The sequence below is a fragment of the Dermochelys coriacea genome, chromosome 12 (genome assembly GCF_009764565.3).
Source record: "Dermochelys coriacea isolate rDerCor1 chromosome 12, rDerCor1.pri.v4, whole genome shotgun sequence".
In the NCBI taxonomy this organism is placed as follows: Eukaryota; Metazoa; Chordata; order Testudines; family Dermochelyidae; genus Dermochelys; species Dermochelys coriacea.
In genome coordinates this window covers 37875405-37888316 of record NC_050079.1, presented here as the reverse complement: position 1 = coordinate 37888316, position 12912 = coordinate 37875405, and the positions used below count along the sequence as shown (strand labels likewise).

Genomic DNA, 12912 nt, shown 5'->3' with positions numbered 1-12912 from the left:
AGGGATATGGTGGAACAATGGCATATCTTGATTATTTTTTTAAGAGTGCCCCTCCTGACTGGCAGTGTAATCACATTGTAACACACTATTGCAATGGGTGTTTATGTATGTTTGCATATAGCCTGGGAGATGTTAAATTGGCATCCGGAATACCACAGGGATGGGCACATTAGAGACCAATGGCTTTCCAATGTTGAGTCAGGGCTTGTCATCTCCAGTTGGTTTTAATCCATAAGGGTGGTACTGCCAAATATTTTATATTTTGTTTCCTTTAAAACTCTCCATGAAGTGGAATGTGTAGAAAGATTAACATGTTCCTTTCTCTTTTACTTCTAAAAAAGTCTCCTGGACTTTAGGGTGAGTATAATTTGGTGCTTAACTTGATGCTGTCACTTTACAAATTATGTATTGAGCAGTCAGCTAATGAACCCAAGTTGAGTCAAGGGTCCTGCAGTGATGCAGCAGCCAGCATGTGCAGGTTCTCAGCATTATGTTCGGATGCCATTGGTGTGTTCAGCCCTGTGCAGATTTGGAACTGTCCAGGGCCCTTGCCACTTAAGGGGGTTATCTGTGCTAAAATCACATCATACCTGCAAACAACTGGGTTCAGAACTCAGAGCAGCTCCACTTTGGTGTAGCTAGACTTTCTCTTTGGAGATGTGCTGAGGTCAGCCCAGGCAACATGGGCCTCTTCAGGTAAGGCCCGTTTTTCAGTCCTTTATTGAAGCACTCAGTCGTTCACTGTCGAGCCGGGTGAAGTATTGAGCAGAGGGGGGTATGGATTTTACTAAATCCAGTGGTGCAGACTCATGGGTATTTTGCCCTCTTGTATCGCCTGTGGTTTGTTGCAACAGGGGTTAGCGTCACATCTTTCATGTGGAAATCCTGATGTTTCGTGGGGCAGGCTGTCCCGAAGCCTCTCTCACACTGCCTCACGGCAAGGAAATATGCTTCTCATTCTCCTAGGGGGCATGCGACCTAAATTAGCAGTGCTTAGGGTAACCTGTATGGAAGAGGTCCTGTGCAGATCCCCTGCTAGCTGACTCCTCTGCAACTGAAGTGCATCTGGCTGTTCCGACGGCTCTTAATCAGTTCCTCCTCTTTCTCTCCCGCTCTGTGCTCTTGAACCAGCATTGAAAGATGTGAACTTGGCCATTGAAGGCAGACGTGGATCATGCCTTTTCTTGGAACTCTTCCTTGCTGTCATTGTACAAAAAAAGTAGGTTGCTTGTTGAGTATGACAGACTAAACCCACCCCCAGAATCTTCATTAGCGAGCAGCCTATAGAGGCAACAAAATGAAGTGTAAAATATACACACAAATCTGTTTGAATGCTGAGGACTCTCTTGTTCTGCTGTCAAAAGCATAGTTGTAGCAGAGGGGGACTTTCTTTTTTACTCCTTATGTATTAATTGTGAACACACAGAAAAACAAACTTAATTAATCACTGTATTGTTGGCCCTGGAAACTGGAGCCTTCCGTGAACCCCCCAAAATGTGCACACAGACGATGGCAGCAGTGCAAGCTTCCTCATGCAGCGTACTGTGACATGCCTCAGCTCTAACAATGGTGAGGTCTCCAGGCCCATGCAAACGGTTGTGCTCTTTGTTGAGTTGTGAGTGAAAGTGCCCGCTGGTGGTCGTGGTGACGTGTGAGATTTGCCCATTGGGCAATGAATTTAGATCACTAATTCATTTCACAAAGTCCTCCGGCCGGCCATTGACCAGCAAATGATGTCTAGTTATTACTAACACAGGCTGTATTTGAATGAGTCACCTAGAGGTGATCAGCTCCATCGCTTAGCTCGTTACCGATCCATTTGGAGGGCTCTTCAGCTCCTAGATGATTGAGTTGGAAGGGTCTTCTATGGTCATCCAGTTGTGCCCCGTTCCATGGAGTAGGCTCAAATGCTGCACTAATCCACCAGGACTCATTAGGACAGTGCCATAATTGTTTGAGTTTAGAGTTTAGGAAAAGCTTGTCTTTTTCTTGGCTCATTGGGCCTTGTTGTGACGACTTAATGGCTTGTCTTGCACCTAATTGAAAAGGACTTGCACTGCAGAATTGCACCTCGCCACTGGTGACCTCATCAGATCTCCTACACTAAGCCTGATCAGGCTGGGCTGGTACTTGGATGGGAGACTCGGGAAGTGGAGCTGGTTCATTCTCTAGGTGTTACTTTTCTCTCGGAGCTCTGATACCTGGGCTGCTGCTGCTGTTTTGGAGGAGTCATCAAAGCCAAAGTCCTGTACGCTGGTTGAAGCTGAAGTCCCCAGGGTCTTTTTTGGCAAGAACCGGGGGTTATCCCCAGTGCCCTTGACCAAATTCCAATGTGGGTAAATACAAACTGCCAATCTACCGTCTCCCTATGCTTTCAACCAAAGTACCCTTCATTTCCAGCCTGAAACACTCATGTAGTGTTCCTTTGTGCTGTGAAACTGCTGTAATGTTCTACCCTAGAAGTGGCTGCAAGGGATTCCTAAGCGTATAGTTTGTTCAGTAACTTTGGACAGACAGGCACTGTGAACCTTGAATTTTGTTTGCATGGTGCAGCCTATTTAATAGCAGAAAAGTAGCTGATCCTCATATGGAAATAAGATCACAAAGATGACGTGACCCTGCAAGATGCTGCAAAGGGCCTGAGGGCACTCTTCCTGTGACGTGTTTTTAGCAGGAAGGGTGTACAAGTTGTAACAAGCCTGGAATAAAAAAATACATCTTGTTTTTATCTCAAGGTATCATAGGTCCACGTTGTTCCTTCCAAGGACGTCTAGTATGAAATTAGTGTTCCTTCCATTGTCTAGTTCCTTCTGGCACATCCAGCAATGCTGTAGAATTGAAATGTTAGCTGTGCTGTCTCACAGAATCACATCTTAGTTTTTGTAATCTGGTATGGTTTGGGATTTTTCTCTTTTGCTGCCTGCCCCCTTCCTGAGCCTACTTCAGAGTTTGGGGAGGAGGTGGGGGAAGAAAACATTGCCAGAAATAATCTCCCACATGCCCCAGTGAGTTTATAGTTGCCGGGGCTGTCAGATGTTGAGTAATCCTCTGGATTCAAATACACCACGGATTAGCGAATGGCGGATAAGTCTGTTTTATTTTCCATGCAGTTGTTTTCAAGGTAAGGCTTAACGTGAGAAGGAATTGGGAGGGGAACTTCTGGCTGCAAATATATTTCTGTAACTCGCTATGGAATCTCTTCTATCTCTGTACTAATAACCAAGCTTGATACACAGTAGAGATGGACAGCTCAGGTTCCTCACCTGTTCCTGCAGGTATGCATGGGACATTAGGTTGACTGGGCTGTTGGCTCTTTATTTCCTTTTTGGAAGAAACTAATGATTTTAGGGATGAAATGTCAAAGTTGGGGGGGGGGGAAAGCGATTGAAATATCCTTTGTTGAAATAAATACCGTTATTCCTTCTGCTACTGGCTGGTGGCTCTGCAGTGTCATGGAGAAAGAACACAGATGGATTGATGTGTGCACTGATACAGTGCCTTGAACATGAATAGCAGTTCACGGAACAAATAAGACATGGGGCCAGACTCTGATCTGTGTGACTCTGATGCAAATCTGGGGTCACTCGGTTTGAAGTTGCTGTGGATTTACAGCAGCAGAACTGAGATTAAACTGGGATCTGCTATCTGGGCATCAAATATCTTACAATGAAAGTTAACACCTGAAAAGAAGTGATCACAGACAAAAGTGGGATGTGGGGGGGAGGGGCGTAACTAAGATAAGGTGTGGTTGTATAGCTTTGTTATATAAAAGCTTTGGGTTTAGATAATTTTTTTAAATGGTCTTTGCAATGGACAAGTTAATTATGATCATTTTAATCAGTGGAACGTAGTAAATTACTGACACATTTGGTTTTTTGCTTGGAACTACTGGCCAAGTTCACATGCGTGATATTTCTTTTTAAAAAAAGCATTTTAGGGTGGAAAAAATATGCATCTCTGGATCAGTAACTTCAAGCCCCATGCCGCATCATGTGCAGTAGCAAGGTGCCTTTTAAAAACATGCATTAGAAGGGTGTCTGAGCTCTCAGAACAGAGGTTACCTTACGCTGGAGTTCAATACACAGGATTACTGGAAAGCCTTATAGAGGATCATGTTTGCTTTGATGTGGGGCTGGGTGGCAGTGAGAGGCCCTCCATCATGAGAGTGATGCTAATTGCAGTGCTGAATGCCCTCTACATCAAGGATGAGGCTTTGGCAGAAGGTGTATTAAACAGGGCTGTGGCCTTTTGAAGCGCTTCCATAACAGCTGTCATCTTGTTTGACACTGGGAGCCACCACAGCTGAAAGCAGGAATGTCTACCGCTTGAGCGGAAGAGCCTGGAGGCTGTATCAGACTGGCATCCTCTGTGAATCAGATACAGAGAGGGGGAAGTGTAAGGCGCCCTAATAAGTGGCTTGCATACATCAGTGTGTATGTAAGATCTTGGGCTTGATACTGAGTCATCTCTCGCTCCTCGAGGCTAAGCTCTAGGACAGCTGAGAGCAGCCGTGCTGAGCAGGTTGCTAAGAGAGCAATGTGCTTTAAAGCACAGCTGGTTGCTGAGGATCTGTAGGAAATTTCTAAGGAAATCTAGCTGGACCAACAGGGCCTACGTGTGTCTCCCCCAGTGATTTTGATCAAATGTATTTACAGCTCATGAACAATTCTCCCTCCGGATCCCTTGGTTGAGTGGACAATCAGATGGCCTTTAGATCTGGGATTTGGCATAGTGTCCTGTCCAGTGAGATGGGGGATGAGAGTTGTGCTGCTTTCACTCCCTACCTCTTGGGAGACTTCAAGAATTTTACTCTAGAAAGAAGAGTTACAAATGTCCCAGCTGCTCCCGTGTTAGGATTCAGCTGCCAGTGCTGGGGTGGAGGAATACGTGCTGTCCTCAGTCTCTTCCCTGGGAGAAGAATGGTACTACTTTACACACAGGTTTCAGAGTAGCAGCCGTGTTAGTCTGTATTCGCAAAAAGAAAAGGAGTACTTGTGGCACCTTAGAGACTAACAAATTTATTAGAGCATAAGCTTTTGTGAGCTACAGCTTTACACACAGGCACAGCTAGCATGATTTTACTCTCAATGAGGACAGGGCTCGAGACGGCTCTCCAAGTGCAAGGATGGAACTCGTTAGTGCTACATGATTCACTGCCCTCGATTGGATAGTGTTTGTGTCGCCCTCTAGTGGCTGCAGCTCTAATTAGTACAAAGTCCTAATCCTGTGGCGAGAGAAGAGGTTCTCCCTTGTAATAGGAGCTGGTGGCAGAGTGGGGCTTTTGCGGAGATCTGTGAAGTCAGTTCAGTAGCCATGTTTATTGCTTGCTAGTGACCACAAAACTCTGTGCAGCTGCTGTACTGTTCTGTGGGAATAGAGAGCAAAGAACACCAATAGAAAGAGAAGGAAGATGCTAGAAGAAAAAATGGAAGTGAAGGGGCTAGCTATTGTATTGGAGCAAAATAGTGCTTCAACAGTAAAGCCTCCCTGATATCCTGCTTCTTTATAAATACAATAAAACAGGCTCCTAGATGGTGCAGTGTTACTTCTGTCCAATGCAGGGTTTGCTACGTTGCAGAGATTCTCAGCCTTCTCCTTTCTAGGACCTCTTCCCTGCTGCATGGGGTAGGAAGGGCAGAGTGGTCACATACCCCTGCTGTGGAACTACTCTGCACCGATTGTTTCTACAGCGGGCTGGGAAGAGTGGTGATTTTTCAAAGAAAAAACTCAACATTTCAAACTTTGGATGCGCCATTTCTGCTCGTTTCAAGGGTCCCACCCTTTCACTTGTTCTTTTGAATCCACATTTCCATCTCCACCCTACCCCACCCCCCCACAGGGAGGTGTAAATGTTGTTGTAGAGGGAAGAATAAAACTCTCTGTCCGCTAATCTCTCACTTTAGTGCTTTGCGGAGGATGGTGGGTGGGTTCTCGGCTTGTTAGTGACGCACAATTCACATAGCCCCTTGCTGGGGGTGGGGAAATGCTTTCAGACCCCTTGAAGTCCCCCCATTTACTGCTTTGATGGAATTAAAATGTCAAAGCCTTTTGGTAACTCTGGGATGTGCTGCTTGTTCTCTGCTCAGAAAACAGCATTATTAAAAAAAAATCCCTCGGCGTTTGACCTTTAAGTGAAAGAGAGAAATTATTAGCTGAGTCAGTGAATGTTGTGTGCCACTTGCTAATTGGAACGCTGGGGGTGGGGAAACTGACAAGAGCCTATCGTGATCAGCAGGGTGCGCGTGGGTGTGCACGCGTGTGGCTGATGTGGAGACAGATGCACGAGGATTCACAGACACACGCAGCTCTGGTGGCTGCAGGCTGGTGCGTGCTGAATTGCTTTGCGCACTGCGCTGAGTATCTACCCCTTGCTGTTGGATTGTTCCCTCCTCCCCTCTCAACAGCTGCTTAGAGTTGGACGTTTCTCCCTGTCTCCTCTTCATTTTCCTGACGCGGATCACCAGGCAAGTGGCAAAGCAGGTAATTTATGATCCGCGGTAGTTACAGTAATTGCATTGCTTTCAAATGTGATCACCAGAGAGCCGGAGATATTTATTTTAACTTTTGCTAAACTTAAAGATGCATGAAATGCTTTATTCATAGTGGGACTATCTGTCTGGTTAAAGGGTTGGCATGCTGTCCATCAGTACACCATCTAAGCCCAGCATGCGAGATGATGCCCTATAAGTATATTGCTTCGGTTCTCAGATTCCTGAGTGGAAGAGGTAAACCGCTGCCGATTCTGACCAGTGTAGCTTGGTTAGTTTTGCAGAGAGGCAATGCCCCTGCTTTGTGTTTTGTTCTCTTTGAGGTTTGCTGTTGGGGAGTTGAGTTGTGTTGTTGTCTGGAGTGTGCTGTGCTTGGGAACAGAAACCCACTGATGTGAACCATGTCAAAATTGCACAACCCCCCCCCCCCGTTCTTCCCCACCCACCCCATACACCTTCCTTCCTCTTTGAGCTGACATGCAATGAGTGCTGGGCAGGCCTGGGGAAAGGAGATGAGAGGGGTGTGCGTGGGGGCGGGAGGGGGGCAGGATTAGGTGCATGTGAGCTCCTGAGAGAGGGATTGCAGCTTCTTCAAGATTATCCATGGTGTTCCACTGCTTGTTCCCCAGTCCCCCTTGCTCCTGTGAAGTCAGATAAGAGCCTCTCTGAGCGCTGATAATCTGTCACTGAACAAGCAGAACAGCCCAGGGAACAAAGGCGCTTTGAGACTTATTCACCACAGGTAAAATCTAGGTGAGGTGATAAGGAAGGGAAATGACTGAGTGCCAAAGCAGGGGCAGCCTCTGCCTTAGAGCCTGTCACATGGGGGACAGCCTGGAACTGTAGAGATCTTGGTTTTTACTTGAGAAGCACAGCATTTGCAGAGTGGTCTGAATTATTTGGTTCAGGGTATGTGTGAGATTTTCCTCTGTTCTCTATCCACTGGGGATCCCCCTTGCAAAACATCCTTGTCCCTTTAATATCTTCTCATTGTACTAATGCAGTGGGCTGCAGATGGCTGGATTGCACTCCCTTCAAACCCCATTGGTGCAGTGTGGAGCAGTCCATTACAGCTTCTCTCTCTCTCTCTCCTCTCCCTGGTTGAGCGGTACTTTTGTGCACTGACAGGCCAGGCGTGGGAAACTCGTGATCTGAAATCTTATCCCGAGGCATTGGCAGAATTGTGCTTCAGTGACAGGCTTCCAGCTTTGCTGATTAGCTTCTTCTTGGAGTAATATCCCAGTAACTCAATAAAAGGCTGGAGGCAGCAGTTCAAATTAGTCAATGCCTGAGCTTACTTCTGAGAGCTCTCATGCGTTAAAAGCTTGTTAAAAATATTTTCATTTGAGGGGCTGTAACTATTAAAGTAGCTGGGTCATCAAATGGCTTAGCGAGGTCAATCTGGGCTTCTGTCTCCCCCCCCAAAAAAAAAGGTACCACAAATATCTGGCTTCATCTAATAGCTCCTCTGAATGCTGAAAAATGTGTCCTGCTGGATGGAATTTTAAAGGGAAAACTTTCAGTGCAGTGGAAAAGGTTGTCTAAATGGTGCTCTTGAAGAGCCTGTCCCTTTAAGAGATGTTTAATTTGTGGTTTTTTTAATATAATAAAATAAGCTGGCATCTGATATCTGGTGTTGACATAATGGAAATGGTGTGGTTGGGATGCACAAGGAAAGCAAGATTCTTGCAGAACTGCAGCATAGCTCTCTTCTTTAAAAAATCAAATCCGCTTTAATTTTCAAGGTTGAATTAGTTATGTCTTTAAAAGAGGTGGCCTGGGTCACCCTTAAAAAGAAAAGGAACAGAGTTGAGTTTACAGTGAACAGTAATGAGTCTACCCGTGCCTCAGTTTCCCCATCTGTGAAATGGAGACAATGATACTGACCTTCTTTGTGAAGTGCTTTGAGGTCTACTCATGGAAAGTGCGAGATAAGAGCTAGGAATTCTTACTGCGATTGCCACTTCTCCTTTTGCCTTCCAATGGTGAGCTGGATTGCCAATGTCTTCCTGTACTTCCCAGGCCTGTGAAATATCAAAAGAGCATCTTCCTGCAGACCTACTAGCACAGTTATGAAATAGTGACAGGTTCTGTAATTTTTAAACATTGTTTGAAAAATTGTTTGGTGTTTTGTATGTATATTATATTATGTAGGTACATTTATTTAAACAGTTGCTTTCAGGTTTGGTTCAGCCCCAAAATTTTGAGGGAAGGGTTTTATAAAACCTTCATAATTTTATTAATTTTTTTTTAACTCCGGGGAAGCACATTTTTTTTTTTAAGTCAGTAAATGATCTCTGTAGTGTCTGCAACCCAAGCATTGCAGCCATATGTTGGTAGTGGGAAATAGACCAAAAAACAAACCGGAATTGATTGAATTTCTATTTTATTGTCTGAGAGCAAGCATCCGCAAACAGAATTAATAGTGACAAGTAAGTTAGTGTATGAAGCCTTCCAGTTTTAATGATTTAGAGGGCTGTTGGTGACATAGACAAGGTTTTTGGGGCATTGGGCCAAATTCTGTGTGCTCACACCAGTATAAACCTGCAGGAGCCAATGGAGTTACTCCAGATTTACACTGGTGTACAAGCAGAATTTGGTCCCCAGTATTTAGCCTGATCACATTCCTTAAACATTTTCGTTTCTGGCGTAGATGGGGATATAGCTCATCACGGCAGAAAGACTAAATATGTGTCTTTTAATGGCTGCTAGGGCCTGAGACTGACTGGTGATGGACTGTTGATTTCCTTTGCAATTCAGAGAGTTTTACTTGTCAGAAGTAAATGATGGCAGGTCATTGACATAATTGGCTCTTGCCTCTGGGTCTCAGGCTCTGTTTGTTCCTCCCTTTACTCTAAGGAGTGCAATTACTTGCAATGAGGGTGTACTGCAGGAAAGGAAGAGGGGTTGATGGGATGCAGGAGAAATGAGGCAGGGTAGTTCTGACGCAGCTGGGGGAGATGCTGTACTGACTTTTCTGCAACTATTTAGGCTGTCTCTGGTCTGTGGAGACCATATAGGCATAGCTATGCTGGCATAAGCCCATGGAGGAGACAGTCTGGAATGGAGGAAGGGGCTTTCCTATCTCTGTAGGAACACCACCTCCCCAAAGGACTGTGGCTACATCTGTGGAAGCATTTTTCCATCGACACAGCTGTCTGCACTGGGGGTTAGGTCGGCATAACTATGCCAGTCGGGTGTAGCTTTTTCACATCCCTGACCAACATAGCTTTGTTGACCTAATTCTTCAGTGTAGATCAGGCCTTAGCTTCTGACAAGGTCCCTCTTCCTGCTGTCATTGGGCTTTGCTGGGAGGTGAATGGTTGGACTTGGGGGTACTGTAAGTCACACAGGAGGCACCAGGAGTATTAGGTATGAGCAGAACTGTTTCTTTTAATTTTAAATGATTAAAATGTGTGTTCAGTAAATTTGGAATGAAGATTCGATTACGTGGGGAAGGGGAGAGTGCCTGTGGAGAAAGGAATTCAGTTTAATGTCTCTGATTTATTCACAGATGGTGCTAATGAGAGCAAGAGTGAAAGGAAATGTTGGGTTTCCTGAAGATGATCTACCCATTTGGGGAGGTTGCACGGGGACCTTTTAGGCCATGTCTACACTATAGCAGCACCGTTCTGGTTCTGCAGTTGTGCTGCGGTAGTGCCGCAGTGTAGATGCTGCTGTGTTGATGAAGTTAATTCATCTCTCCGAGAGGCAGTTGCTAGGTTGAGAGAATGGTGCTTCTGTTGACCTAGCCGTGTCTAAACCAGGGGGTTAAGCGACCTAAGTACGGTGCTCAGAGAGCAAAGAAGCTAGGTCTAATCTGATTTTTAAATGTAGACCAGGGTTTAAATGGATTGTGAACCTTTTATGTCCCTCTCTCCTGGCTTTGCCTGCATGTCGGCATCATGCATAAAGACTTGCTTTGCCCCACAGAGTTAGATGATATCATTACTAGAGGGTCCACGCTTTGTTGCTTCCGTTGGTTGGGCCCATTGTACACACCTGGGGCTCCTTGAATCCCTCACTTCCTCACCCTTCTCTAAAGCTCTCTGGACACCACCTCCAGTCCCGCTCTGTCAGGGAATCCCTGCAACCCCCCCACCTTCTTCCTCCTGCAAGGAGCTCAGTGTGCCTCCTCCCCTATATAGCAGGATCTCTGGGTACCCCATCCCGCTCTTTCCCGCCATGGAGCGAGCTCTGTGTCCCCCATGTCCTTCTCCCCCAATACCATTGTCTCCCACTGAACCTCCATGCCAAGAGCTCTCTGTGCCCCCTTATTCCCCCTTCCCATTTCCTGGGCCTCCTGTTCCCTTCTTCCCTACCATGGCAAGGGTTCTGCATCCTTGTCCCCCATACCCTGGTCTCCCATTTCCCCGCTGTATCAGGGCTCTGTGTGTCCCCCTTGCCCCACCATTCTTCTTTCTTTTCTGTCTGTCTGTCTGGGAGGTAAGTCATTTAGGGTGTCAACATGTTAAACTGTGTCCTGGGAAGCGCGCCAGGTTGGAATGGCGCCATCAACCGGTTCTTTGATCTGTAGATAGTTACAGACCCGGTTGAAACTACTGAGCCTGCTAACCGAATGCCAGGAGCTCCATGTGTCCCTCATTTCCCCCTTGCCAGTTTTCTGATTTTCACCAATATTCTCCCATGGACGCCTAGAACGTTCCCTGGAATTTTGGAACTGATCGGGTGCAGAGTTCCGTCCAAAAGTTGTTGTGTGACAGGCAGAGAAATGCTGCCCGGTGTAAGACCTCCCTTTGTTTGGCCCTTTATTCTATGGGTATGTCTATGCTGCAGCTGTGCCACTGCAAGGTGGACACTTCCTACAATGACACGAGGAGTTTTTCCATCATCATAGGTAATACGGCTTTCCAAGAAGCGATAACTAGGTCGACAGAAGGAGTCCATTGACCCAGCCATCTCTATGCGAGGAGTTAGGTCGACCTAACTGTGGTGCTCAGACTATGAAATTTTTCACAACCCCAAGCGACTTAGCTAGATAGACCTAAGTTTTAGGTAGAGAATCGGGCCTTAAACTGTTTGTGTTCTCCTCTTGCCTGATCTGTCAGCGAGTCCTGTGACATCGTGATGCCCTCCAGAGGGAATTGCTCCGATTCTAGGATTCGGATGTCACTGCCGGGTCCAGTAGGAGGGGAAGGCGTGTTTCAAGGGAGAAAGCTGGCCCGAGCCGATCTTTGTAACCAGCAACAAGAGTACAGAAAATCAGTGGCACAGCGTAGATTGCCCTCCCGTGAAGCAAGTAAATGTCCCCATTTTACAATTTGGAAACTGAGGCACAGGGAGGTGACGCATCAGTGGCGGAGCTGGTGGTAGAACTCAGACTGCTAGTCCATGCTTTTAGTCTACTTAGACAATGTTTTTTAATATCAGGGACCGGCTTGTTGCCTTCCTAATCTGTGTCAGGGAGAGTTCAGGGACCGGCGCCAGGGCGTGGAGAAACACTGCACTAGACCACGCTGCCCCTTTCCGTGCTTAGACACATCTCTCCAGTCAGTGCTGAAAACTTGCAACAGAATGATTCAGAGTTCTGCCAAGGCTGAATAGGCTCAGCCTGATGATGCGCTATGTTTTCTTTGTTTGCACGTCTACCACAGTTGTTAGCACAGTTGCAGGAATTGCGTCATGAGGGCATGCATGTTTTTGCATGTGCCCAAGGCTGAAAATCCCTACATATTGAGCATCTGCTTGCTATCCACTGTAAACTGGAGAAGATAGTGTTTCTCTTCTTGTAGATGCAAAGTGAGGAGCGCTGCAGATATCTGAAGGAATATTTACTCGCCAGGAGATTGCCAGCTGGCTGCATCAGTGGTTGGGGAGAGCATGGGTCCAAGCTGCTATTGTGGCTGTTTTGTACGTGTGAAGAAAGCAGCAAAAAGTTGCTTCATTTTAATTACAACTTTTAATAGCCTCTGACTTCAGGGCTGGAACTTGGTCTCCATGGAGCTTGCAGATGTAAGTGTGGGTTCCAATGTCATAATTATGCAAATTGCACCCGCACAGAAGGGATGACTCAAGTTTATAATTCCAGTGATAAGAAGGGACATTGGTGGGCGGGGTCAAGTGGCCTTTTAAACAAACGCAGATGGGGAGCAAAAGCAGCTGCTTAAATCGCAGATGCTAATTGTGATGAGACGGGGGCAGTTTTCTCTCTTGTCTGATGCTGAAGCCTCGCTGTAGTTGTGTTTGACAATTCTGTAGCTGGGCTGCGTTAATCTGCCCGCTAATCTTTCACAAGCTCCTTGCCTCGCACCGACCTGTAGCGCAGTGTGTGTTTCAGGTTCCAGGGCCATGAAGCATCCAGTGCCCTGCTCTGCTCTTCATATTTCCATTGTAGTACCAGAGCTCTTCAGAATAATATACTCTGAGTTCCTGCAACGTCTTTATATGAGGATCGCAAAATGCT

At 46.2% G+C, this 12912-nt stretch overlaps 1 protein-coding gene across 8 annotated transcripts in view; it reads left to right on the top strand.

Annotated features, from left to right (window-relative positions):
- KIAA0513 (KIAA0513 ortholog) overlaps positions 1–12912 on the top strand; it is a 92606-nt gene that overhangs the window by 29190 nt on the left and 50504 nt on the right. The window contains exon 1 of one of the 8 annotated variants that reach the window (XM_043494887.1): positions 6302–6480. The exons of the other annotated variants lie outside the window; for them this stretch is intronic. The gene's annotated coding sequence lies outside the window, so the exon portion shown is untranslated. Of the gene's footprint in view, positions 1–6301; positions 6481–12912 lie in introns of those variants that run through there. 8 annotated transcript variants of the gene reach the window in all.